The 11,718-nt window shown below is 36.4% G+C and overlaps 1 protein-coding gene across 1 annotated transcript in view; it reads left to right on the top strand.

The window, feature by feature from the left end:
- The first annotated feature begins 5,754 nt into the window (after positions 1-5,754).
- PDE1A (phosphodiesterase 1A) overlaps positions 5,755-11,718 on the top strand; it is a 489,884-nt gene continuing 483,920 nt past the window's right edge. The window contains exon 1 of the mRNA XM_072612561.1: positions 5,755-5,833. The gene's annotated coding sequence lies outside the window, so the exon portion shown is untranslated. The remainder of the gene's footprint in view (positions 5,834-11,718) is intronic.

The raw sequence follows: 11,718 nt of genomic DNA, 5'->3' as shown, positions 1-11,718 counted from the left end.
ATATTGATTAGAGGTTTCTACCAGGGTACTAAAGTTTGACGGGGTTGTACATCAACTTCTGCAACTGAGTTTAGCACTTCATTAGTTAAAATTAGAAGTTACCAGATGGCATGTGGTCTACCCTATGCCACTCCCTTATCCCCCACTGTTGTAGCTTAGGTAGATTTCATCAGCTCTGCCCTGCTGTTCCAACCTGGGCAGCTGTTTCCCTGACAATGGCCTTTGATATCTGGGTGGGAGGAGGGAGAAGGAGTGAGGGATGTCTTTCCATAATTGAATTTACTTTCAAAACACAATTTGGAGGAATACCTAATAGTATTTGCCTTGAATGTTTTGTGCTGCTTGCCCCAAAGGCCAAAAGTGTTAGGGATGACTCTGAGTTATTTGAAACTTCTCAAAGTCTAGTCAGTCAGCTATGTGTTCCTAGTTTTCCTTTGAGGTTTGTGGTAATAATACGTAAAGACAATATTAACTCAATGTTTTTTTGCAGTTAATGTTTAAAACTAGAGTTGACTTTATATGGAATGAGTATGATGAAGTAAGTATAGAATGAACATATATGTATTTTAAACAACTAAAAACATAGGCTATTGAAAATATTTGGCAAATGTAATAATTCCATGGTCCTGTGTGTTGCATGTCAGTGTGTTCTGAAGTGGATAACATCAATGCACTTCTATCTTGAATAATTTTAGAGGATAATTTTAGAGGATAATTTTAGATGAATGTAATAATCAGCACTTATCACTTATCTGTGTGCACATAAAGTTTGAACATGCTTAATTATTTTAGAGAAGAAAATATTTCTGTAATTCTGAATCAGACAAACCCTCAAAACATATCAAAATGAATTATTCCTAAATTTATTTTTAAAAATATGAGTTTAATGTATACAGTATTAGAGACATACAATAGCAAATTGGCTCGTAAGCAAAATTTTGAAATTCACCAAATATATTTCAGGTGTTTCAATCTAATTTAAAACAACAAACATTTATTAAATACCTATTATGAGCAAGGCACAATCTTAGGTACTAGAGAAAAATGAAAAAAAAAATACTCTTATGAAACTTAGATTCTGCCGTGAGGATACAACCTAAATAGAAGATAAATGTTTATATGCTGATTTTTGGAGAGAGAGGATATTAACAACAAGAGGATTATGAAAGCCATTTTTATATATTATATGTAAGGTGTCACCTGACATTATTCGTGATGAAATTGATGGAAGGATTACAACCTAGTCATGTGACATAATCTGTGTAAAGTCAGAAAAATGGAAGATATAAAACTGAGTTTGACAGAAGTTACTCAAGTTAAATCATATAAGATAAAAAAAAAACCTAGAAAAGTAGAAAGTGACAGAGTTTGGCTAATTCCAGAATAACTTTCAAGAATACAGAGTCATTTCATGTCTGCCCCTTCCAATGATGAAGCATGGGATTAAGATTTTGTGTAAGGCTATTCATATGGGAGGTGGGGAATTAAATAGAAGTCTTCCTTTTTTTAAAAAAAACTATCCCCTCATTTTATTTATTTTTTTAAAAAAATTATCTATTTATTTATTTTAAGTTTTCAACATTCATTTCCACAAAATTTTGAGTTCCAAATTTTCTCCCCATCTCTTTCCTCCCCCACTCCAAAATGCCTTGCATTCTGATTGCCCCTTCCACCAATGTGCCCTCTCTTCTAACACTCCTCCCTTCCCTTATCCCCATCTTCTCTTTTTGTCCTGTAGGGCAAGATCAATTTCTATACCCCATTACCTGTATTTCTTCTTTTCCAGTTGTACACAAAAACAGTTCTCAACATTTGTTCCTAAAACTTTAATTTCCAACTTCTCTTCCTCCCTTCCCCACCCATCCCCACTGAGAAGGCAAGCAATTCAATATAGGCTATATATATGTAGTTTTGCAAATGACTTCCTTAATAGTTGTGTAAGACTAACTATATTTCCTTCCATCCTGTCCTGCCTCCCATTTTTTCTATTCTCTCTTTTGACCTTGTCCCTTCCCAAGAGTGTACTTCTAATTGCTCCTTCCTCCTATTTGCTCTCCCTTCCATCATCCCCCTTCCGCTTATCCCCTTCTCCCCTACTTTCCTGTAATGTAAGATAGAGTTTCATACCAAATTGAGTGTGCATATTATTCCTTCCTTGAGCCAAATGTGATGAGAGTAAGCTTCACTTCTTCCCTCTCACATCCCCCCTTTTCCCTTCCACTGGAAAAGTTTTTTCTTGCCTCTTCTATGAGAGATAATTTGCCCCATTCCATTTCTCCCTTTCTCCTCCCAATATATTCCTCTCTCAACCCTTAATTTTATCTTTTTAGATATCATCCCTTCTTATTCAACTCACCCTGTGCTCTCTGTCTCTGTCTTTCTCACTCTCTTTCTCTACGTGTGTGTGTGTGTGTGTGTGTATGTGTAATCCCTCCAACTTCCAGATAAAGAGAAAAGTTTCAAGACTTACAAATATTATCTTTCCATATAGGAATGTAAACTGTTCAACTTTAGTAAGTCCCTTGTGATTTCTCTTTCCTGTTTACCTTTTCATACTTCTCTTGATTCTTGTGTTTGAAAGTCAAGTTTTCTTTTCAGCTCTGGTCTTTTCATCAAGAATGCTTGAAAGTCCACTATTTCATTGAATGACCATTTTTTCCCCTGAAGTATTATACTCAGTTTTGCTAGGTAGGTGATTCTTGGTTTTAATCCTAGTTCCTTTGACTTCTGGAATATCATATTCCAAGCCCTTTGATCCCTTAATGTAGAAGCTGCTAGATCTTGTGTTATGCTGATTGTATTTCCACAGTACTTGAAATGTTTCTTTCTAGCTGCTTGCAATATTTTCTCCTTGACCTGGGAACTCTGGAATTTGGCTACAATATTTCTAGGAGTTTCTCTTTTTGGATCTCTTTCAGGAGGTGATCAGTGGATTCTTTAAATATTTATTTTGCCCTCTAGTTCTAGAATCTCAGGGCAGTTTTCCTTGAGAATTTCATGAAAGATGATATCTAGGCTCTTTCTTTGATCATGACTTTCAGGTAGTCCCATAATTTTTAAATTGTCTCTCCTGTATCTATTTTCCAGGTCAGTTGTTTTTCCAATGAGATATTTCACCTTATCTTCCATTTTTTTCATTCTTTTGGTTTTGTTTTGTAATTTCTTGGTTTCTCATAAAATCATTAGCTTCCATCTGTTCCATTCTAACTTTTAAAGAACTATTTTCTTCAGTGAGCTTTTGAACCTCCTTTTCCATTTGGCCAATTCTGCTTTTTAAACCATTCTTTTCCTCATTGGTTTTTTTTGACCTCTTTTGTCAATTGAGTTAGCCTATTTTTAAAGGTGTTATTTTCTTCGGCACTTTTTTGGGTCTCCTTTAGCAAGCTCTTGACTCACTTTTCCTGATTTTCTTGCATAGCTCTCATTTGTCTTCCCAATTTTTCCTCCACCTCTCTTACTTTATTTTCAAAATCCTTTTAGAGCTCTTCCATGGCCTGGGACCATTGCATATTTATTTTGGAGGTTTTGGGTGCAGAAGCCTCGACTTTTATGTCTTTTCCTAATGGTAAACATTGTTATTCCTCATCCAAAAGGATGGGAAAGAATACCTGTTCCCCAAGAAAGTGACCTTCTGTAGTTTTATTATTTCCCCTTTTTTGGGCATTTTCCCAACCAGTTACTTGACTTTTGGGTCCCTTGTCAAGAGTAGGGTGTACTCTGGGGACCTTTAAAATCTCAGTTCCTCCAAGGTGGCACAACCGAAGGAGTGGAGTTTACTCCCTGGCCTGGCTTGTGCCTGAGGTTCAGATCAGCTGCTCAATTCCCCCAGGGGCTTTAAGCTGAAGACTTCAACAATGGAAGTTGGTTGCTGCCTTCCACAGCCACCTCTACTGCTGCTGCTGCCACCACCACTGTCTGGGGCTCGGGCTAGGGGAGGACCCTGCTCCCTTGTCACAGAGGTAGTAAAGCTCTCTCACTGACCTTTGAAGTTGCCTTTGATACCTGTGGGTTGAGGGATCTGCAAACTTCCACTGCTGCTGGGTATTCTGCCCCTGAGGCCTGCTCTCTTCTTGCTCCTCCCAGTGCTGTGTGGCCAGGGTTGTGCTCTGCTCCGTGTCCAGTGTGACAGACCTTTCCCATCAGCCTTCCAGGTCACCCTAGGCTGGAAATCTCCTCCACTCCATCGTTCTGTGGCTTCTGCTGCTCTAGAATTTGTTGAGAATCTTTTTTTCCAGGGATTTTATGGGCTGTGGGGAAAGAGCTAGAGTATGTGTGTCTTTCTACTCTGCCATCTTGGCTTTGCCCCACATAGAACTCTTTATTAAAAGATCAGGTATAAAGTAAGGGTATGTACTATCCTAGTTACTATTTGACACAGTGTTAGAAATGTTTGCTATAGCAATATATGAGAAAAAGAAATTGAAAAAATTAACAGAAGTAAAGTAGAAACAAACTATCTCTTTTTTGTGGAAGATATGATGGTTACTTAGAGAAGCTACTAAAATTGACTGAGGGCTTCTAAAGCTGCTACTAAAGGCTACTAAAGAGGCTACTAAAATTGACTGAAACAATAAATTTGTCAGAGTTGAAGGATATAAAACAAATCCGCATAAATCATCATCATTTCTTTATATTACCAACAACCCAAAATGAAGAGAAATTCCATTTAAAATAGGTAAAATGTATAAAATATTCAGGAGTCTATATATCAAGACACACACAGTGCTTGGCACATAGTAGGCACTTAATAAATGTTCATTGATTGATTGATTGACACCGGAACTATGTGAATACAATTAAAATATTCTTTAGGGAAATAAAGACAGACTAAGCTGATCCAATATAATACAAATCCTAATACATAGTCAATTCCATACCAGTCATACTGACAAAGGATTATTTTATAGATCTAAAAAATAATAATAAAATTTACCTGGAGAAACTGTTCTTCGAGGAAAATAATGAAAAAAAGTTACAAAGAAAAGACTGGCTGTCAGATGTCAAATTATTCTACAAAGCCATAATCATCAAATTTTAGTACTAACTAAGAAATAGGCCAATCATAAGAAGAGATGATATATTTAACATATATGGTAGCTATTGAAGCTAATAGCCTGTGGTTCAATACTCCTAAAACCAAAGTTATTGGAATAAGGACTCACTCTTCAACAAAATGATTGCTTGAAAAGTCAGAAAGCAGCCTGGCAGAAATCAAGTTAATAATTATTTTGTTGACTTGATACTACCAACTTCTATTATCCTCTTGCTTTTCTAGTAGCCTTTTTGTGTGTCCTTCATTGACTCCTCTTCGTTAAAATGGATATTACTTTAAATGCCTGATAGTAATAACAGAAGCTTGTGTTTATGTAATACTTTCTGTTACCCAGAGTGCTTTTGCTTACCACACCCTTGTGAGGGAGATGGTGAAAATCTTATTACCTTCATTTAATAAAGGAGTTAACTGAAGTTCTGAGAAGCTAAAACTCTGACAAAGGGCACATAGCCAGTTAACATCAGAGCTGGGATTAGAACCCCAGGTTCTCTGACTACAGTTATTTCCATTACTTCATGCTGCTTCCTCCCTCCTTCCTCCATGTTGTTCTTCTCTTTGCAAAATAATAATGCATCTTTTATCATATGTGCCATTTATACTGGAACTAAGTGAAGGTGTACTTTTTAACTGCTTAATTTGAAAACCAAGCATTTTGTGTTTGTTTTTCTAACTACATATACAGATCAGCTGGAGTTATTGTGATCAAACCTTGAGGATTATAGAAGAAATGAACCAGCTTAGAATGATTTGAAAGAATTTCTCATATTTTGAAGCCTACAGGTACAACTATCAAAGTTCTTCCTTTGTCTTGGAGATTTACTTTGAGTAAATGAAATATCTGATCAAATGAGAAATAAAAAGTTAAACTCTTGAAAACATGAAAAGAATAGGCAAGATGTGAATCAAATCAACCTAGGATGACAGTAGAAGTGATAAAATTGATGGGTCAAAAATATGGTAGTTCCAATCATCCTTGGGTAGAAAGCTGTATGGCAGATAGGTGGCACAATGGATAGAACACTGGGCCCTGAGGCAGGAACAATCATCTTTGTGAGTTTAAATCTGGCCTTAGATACTTATTAGCTGTGTGACCTTGAACAAGTCACTTTACTGTTTGCCTCAGTTTCCTCATCAGCAAAATGAGCTGGAGAAGGAAATAAATGGCAAATCACTCTACTATCTTCACCAAGAAGACGCCAATTGAGGTCTTAAAGAGTCAGACAACTAAACAACAAACTACAACAACAACCAGAAAATGCTAACATAAAATGATCAAGTTTTAGATTTTAGTTTATTAACTGAAGCTAGAAGCAATGCCAGTGTTGGCACCTCCATTTTATAGATAAGGAAACTGAGGCCAGAGATGCTTGATGATTCATCTGAGATGACTCAGCTAGCAAAATAGGAGAGTTGAAATTGGAATCTAGAGCCTTCTGACTCCACATCTAAAATCCTTTTCTCTGTGTCAGTCTGCCTTTAATTGACATTGGTTTTATAAAACTAGAAATGACTATTAAATTAGAAAAAACTTTCATTTTGATAGCAATGCATTTATTGAATGGTTACAAAGTATGAAGTAGGCATAGATTTAATAGTCTGTTTGATTATATATCCAGGGACTTTCAGCTCATGTGCACAATGAAGATAGGTACATTGCCCATTAATCTTTTCATCCATAACTGTACACATAGATCCTAAAAACATAAATTTTATCAGTCTAGAAAATGAAGAGTAGATTGTGTATGTGCATCTGTATTCCTTAGACAATATATCTGACTATATTTTTCAGTGTTCACATTTTCAATGTACTTAAAGTTTCTCTTGTGTCATATAGCATAAAAATGGTGGTATATGGAAGAAAAAAACATTAATTGCCTTTTCTTTTGAATTATGAAGATAAATTCATCTATGTCTATAAACTCACTTTGCCCAATATCAGCCTCAGCACCAAGCTCATGTGGGAATTTAATGGGTCTGGTTACATTTTCTTTGTGGGAGATGGGGGAAGAGAAGGCATTTAAAGACACACAAGAATCACCTTGTATTTTTTGAATAATAGTTTACTTGTGCGTCAGATTGAGAATAGATTTTTAATCACATATCCATCTATGTCTTAATCCTAAAGACAGAAAACCAGAAATAAACATGACCTGGAGTAAAATCAGAAAAAGTACATTTTAGTCAATTATGTAGAGGTATTAAAAAGATAATCTTGTTACATTTAACAGATGAAGAAATGTAGGGCTAGAGAAATTGCTTGATTCTTGGGAAGGGTAAATAGGGAGAGTAAACATGAGAACTAGCATTTCAACCTGTCCTCTGACTCAAAATCCTGTACTCTTATCATTCTATCACGCTGTCTTCTACTTCTCATCCTGCCTATGAATTAGCTTACACTTATGTTGTCATAAGCAAACTTGCCCTGCCTAAGGGTCTTGAGCTGAACATGGCACCAGAATGCCAGGTTCTTGTCATTGGAATTGAGTTGGAAAGGGCTATTCAGGAAAACCCATATCTGAATAGGAATCCTGCATACAACATGCTTGAAAAGTTGTGCCTAGCCTTTGCTAGGAAAGAATGTTGATTCTAGAGTAGGAAGACATATGTTAAAATCCTACCTCTGATGCTTACTACCTGTATGTACTTGTGTAGTCGATCAATCACCAATCATTTATTAAGTGCCTACAATATGCTAGATGTTGGGGATACAAAAACAAAGAATGAAAAAATCCTTACATGCAAAGAGTTCACCTTCTAACTGAAACAACTAGGTGGCATGTTTGTTAGAGTTCTGGACCTGGAGTCAGGAACACCTGAGTTCAAACCTGAGCTTGGACACTAACTAAACGTGTAACCATGGACAAGTCACTTAACCTCTGTCTGCCTCAGTTTAATAGCACCAGGATTGGGGGAATAAAGTGAGATAATATTTGTAAAGCTTTTTGTAACTCTTAAAGTGCTATCTAAATGCTAGTTAATATTGTTCTAATTGCTCAAGTCACTTGGCCACCCTGGTCCTCAGTTTCCTTATTTGTAAAATGAGGGAGTTGAACCAGATGGCTTCTGAAATCCTTTACAATTCTAAATCTATGATGTCCCACTACATATTAAGGTAACCCTTTTTGGTTTTGTGGAGCTTGATTTATTAGGAAGCTTTTTCTTCCATTATTCCTACCTTTGCTCCTTTGAAATATATACACATTCTGTCCTGTAACTCTGAGTAGAACAAGTCTAGTTCCCCATTTCAAGTGTCAGCCTTTGAAACCCTTGAAGACAGATAACGTTTTCCTTGGGTATCCTCTTCTCTACACTACACACCATTAGCTCTTTCAACCAATCATCTAAAGAAATGATCTCAGGTCTTTACAAAACCTGATCACCCTTCCTCAGATGTTCTCCAGATTATCAATATCCTTTCTAAAATGTGGCACCCAGGACTACCCACAGTTTTGTAGAAGTGGTCTGAGTAGGGCTAAGTCTCCAGTGAGAAAATCACGTGCTGAGTCCTGAAGACTAATGTAGGAAATGATAATTTATTATGTTGTTTGGGGAAAATGATTATACTATATAAATCCAACCCTAAGTTATTGGATGGCTTCATGGTATTTGGGGTTCCCCCAGGTCCTGATCCCATTCAAAGCATTCCTTTTTTTGGGCCTCACTCCCAGGTCTTGTAATGGGTCCACCCAAATTTGTGTTTTGGCTTTATCCAAATTTTATTGAATATTTAGAGTTACTAATATCTATCTCAATCTACCTTGCTTTCAAGTTGCCTTTTAAGCAGCTTTGCTTAACTATGTCCATGTGGTTCATACACTGGTACTTTTGTCTAAATCCTACGTAAGGTGAATCTTCCAGAACCTGGATGGGAAAGACTCACACCTCCTTTCCAGCTCACTTCCCTCTACCAAATGACTTAATAAATTTCTTTCTAAAACTATTTCAGATTTTGGGGTTTGTTTTGAGCAACAACACAATGTTCCTCTTAATTCAGTCTCAGATTGCATTTACATTTTTAGCTACCATATCACACTGCAGTGCATTAAAATACTGATGAGTTTCTACCGACAAATTGATGTTTAAGGAATACCTTATGCATCTTACACATGTGATCTTGATTTTTTTAAAAACACAAGTGTAAAACTTTACATTCATTTAATCGATTAAATTAATTTTATCAATCTGTTTATTAAATTTAGCCTTGTTGGATTGGCCATGTACCTGCCTGTAAAAACCTCTTTGTGGCTTTTGCTTTCACAAGCTGTTGAATTGTGGGGAGGTAGATAAAACTCTGGTGAGCCTTGCAAGCTAGGTTAAGTAATTCACTCTCTTCAGTGGTCACTAGGGTGCCATTGAAGGATTTGGAGCAGGAAGTGCTATTACATGATCAGCATTATGAATTAGGAAGATTAATTTGTTGTTGGTATGACTAGTAGATTAGCATAAACAAACCTAAGTAGGAATAGAACAGATCATAAACTCTTAAAGTTATGTAGTCCTGATGATGAGGTAGTACAAACTTGAATTAGGTGCTGGTGCAAAAATAAAGGAAGTGATAAAAACAAAATACAATGGAGAGGTATTACTGATAGGATTTGTTCTCTGGTGAACTCTAAGGATGGGGGACAGGGAAGAATCAAAAAGGATTTAGAGATTTCCTAGGTGTGATGAATTATGGAATGATGGTGACAATAATAAAAGGGATGTTAAGGAAGAAGCATGTTTTATGAGAAAAATAATGACCTTGATTTAGGACAATGTTGAATTTTGGTTTGTGGCAGGAACAATATCCTAACTTCTCTCATGTCTATAATTGTTTAGTTTTTCTTTAAAAGGTTTTGTGACCAACCTAAAGACTTGTTTGACTCAGAAGATTAAAGTCTCAGCCTCTTGATATCCTTTCTGGTCCCTTGAGTACTAAAGGCTATGTAGGAAGTGATTCCAGTGACTCTTTCTGACCCCTAATGGCAATTCAAGTAAGGGAGTTTCACACAGCTGAAACAACTCAAGCTGTTCTCAGTGTCTATCTTTGTTGGATATCCCTCTTTTGCTATGGCTAAGTAAATTTTCTTTTGTTAATGGTTGAATGAATTACTGGTGTCTCATTTTGTTCCAAGATTGAACTTAGTTCCAAGACTGGTCTGAATCAGGCCCAGCCTAGGACAAGTTGTCAACAGGACATTCAGAGAAAGATGTCTAAAAGTCAGTTAGAAATTCAGTTTTGGAAGCTGAGGAGATATTGGGACTACAAATGTAAATCTAGAGTAATTTGAACAGAGGTGATACTTTAGAAGTATATGAGATTGCCAAGGGGAAAAATGTAGCACAGGAAGACCAAAAGGATTAAGTATTGGTGGATGTTCATATTTAGGGGGCAAGTGGAGAGAAAAAAGTAGAATAAAAGAGATGAGGAAGGAGAATTCAGAGATGTGTAGGAGGAGAATTAGAACTATACTCTATTAGGTGAGAGAAGAGGAGAAAGAATTTCAAAAATAGGAAAGTGAGTAGTTTTAAATGATACAGAAAGGGCAAGGAAGGTGAGGGCTAAGAAGGGGCCGTTGGATTTTTCAATTAGGTGATGACTGACCTTTGAATGAAGGTCAATGCAGGGAGCAGTTTCATTCAGCAGAGTGATGAATCAGATTGCAAAAAGAACAAGATGAAAGTGAAGAAATAGAGGAATTCAATAATGACTAAATTTCAAGAATTTTGTCTGTGAAGGGGAAGAGAAAGGATAGTAGCTTAAGGGGTAGCAGGCTTTGAAGTAGCATTTTATCCTTTAGGATGTAGGAGACCCAAATATATTTGTGGGCAAAAGACAAAAGAATCAAAGGAAAGGGAGAGATTGAAGAAGAAAGGGAGAAAAGAGATAATTGAAGGAGGAGGTGGAAGTAGAAAGGAGCAAGAGCCTAATCAAGGACTGACTAGTTACCAGGAGCTGTATAAATCATTATCTAATTATGCTACATTTACCAGAAAACAGGTGTCCAATTATATATTGGGAAAGATGGATAAAATATTGAGTTGTTTATAAGAAAGGATGATTCTTACAATCTATTTCCTTTTGTAATTGGTCTTTCAATATTTCATTTGGTACTTTCCAATTTACACTATATAGCCAAAAGCTAGCTTGCAAAATGATTACCACGAGAACCATTTAAACCCCAATTAATTTGAAGATTAAACCAGAAGGAGGAGAATACAAGGAAGATTGATGAAAAATGGGGAAAAAAGACCAATCAACATATCTGTCAAAAGCTATTTTCTTCTTTGAGATAGTGGAATCACCACATGTGGCTCTAATATCTCAGTCCTTGATGTATGACATGGAATTATATAAATGGCACTAATGAAAAAGACAATGGGAAAAACAAGCAGACTAGACTACAGAGGAGGTCCATGCTGGACCCTTTTCCAACCCATACATTCTCCCCCAAATCTCCATTTTGGGGAAGCACCCAGATCAGATATTCCTGATTCTACAGACTTAGCCACCATGTCCTTGCATGGGTACTTCCTTGTCTAACCACTACCTTTTCCTTTTTTAGCTCCTTTTTTATGAGTTGTCTGTATTCAACAGAATGTGGAGTCCTTTAGGTCACATCCCTATCTGTATCTATATCTGTATCTGTGTGTGTGTCTGTATATGTGTCTATATATGTATA

Source organism: Notamacropus eugenii, chromosome 5 (assembly GCF_028372415.1).
Source record: "Notamacropus eugenii isolate mMacEug1 chromosome 5, mMacEug1.pri_v2, whole genome shotgun sequence".
Classification (NCBI taxonomy): domain Eukaryota; kingdom Metazoa; phylum Chordata; class Mammalia; order Diprotodontia; family Macropodidae; genus Notamacropus; species Notamacropus eugenii.
This window is presented reverse-complemented; position numbering and strand designations above follow the sequence as displayed.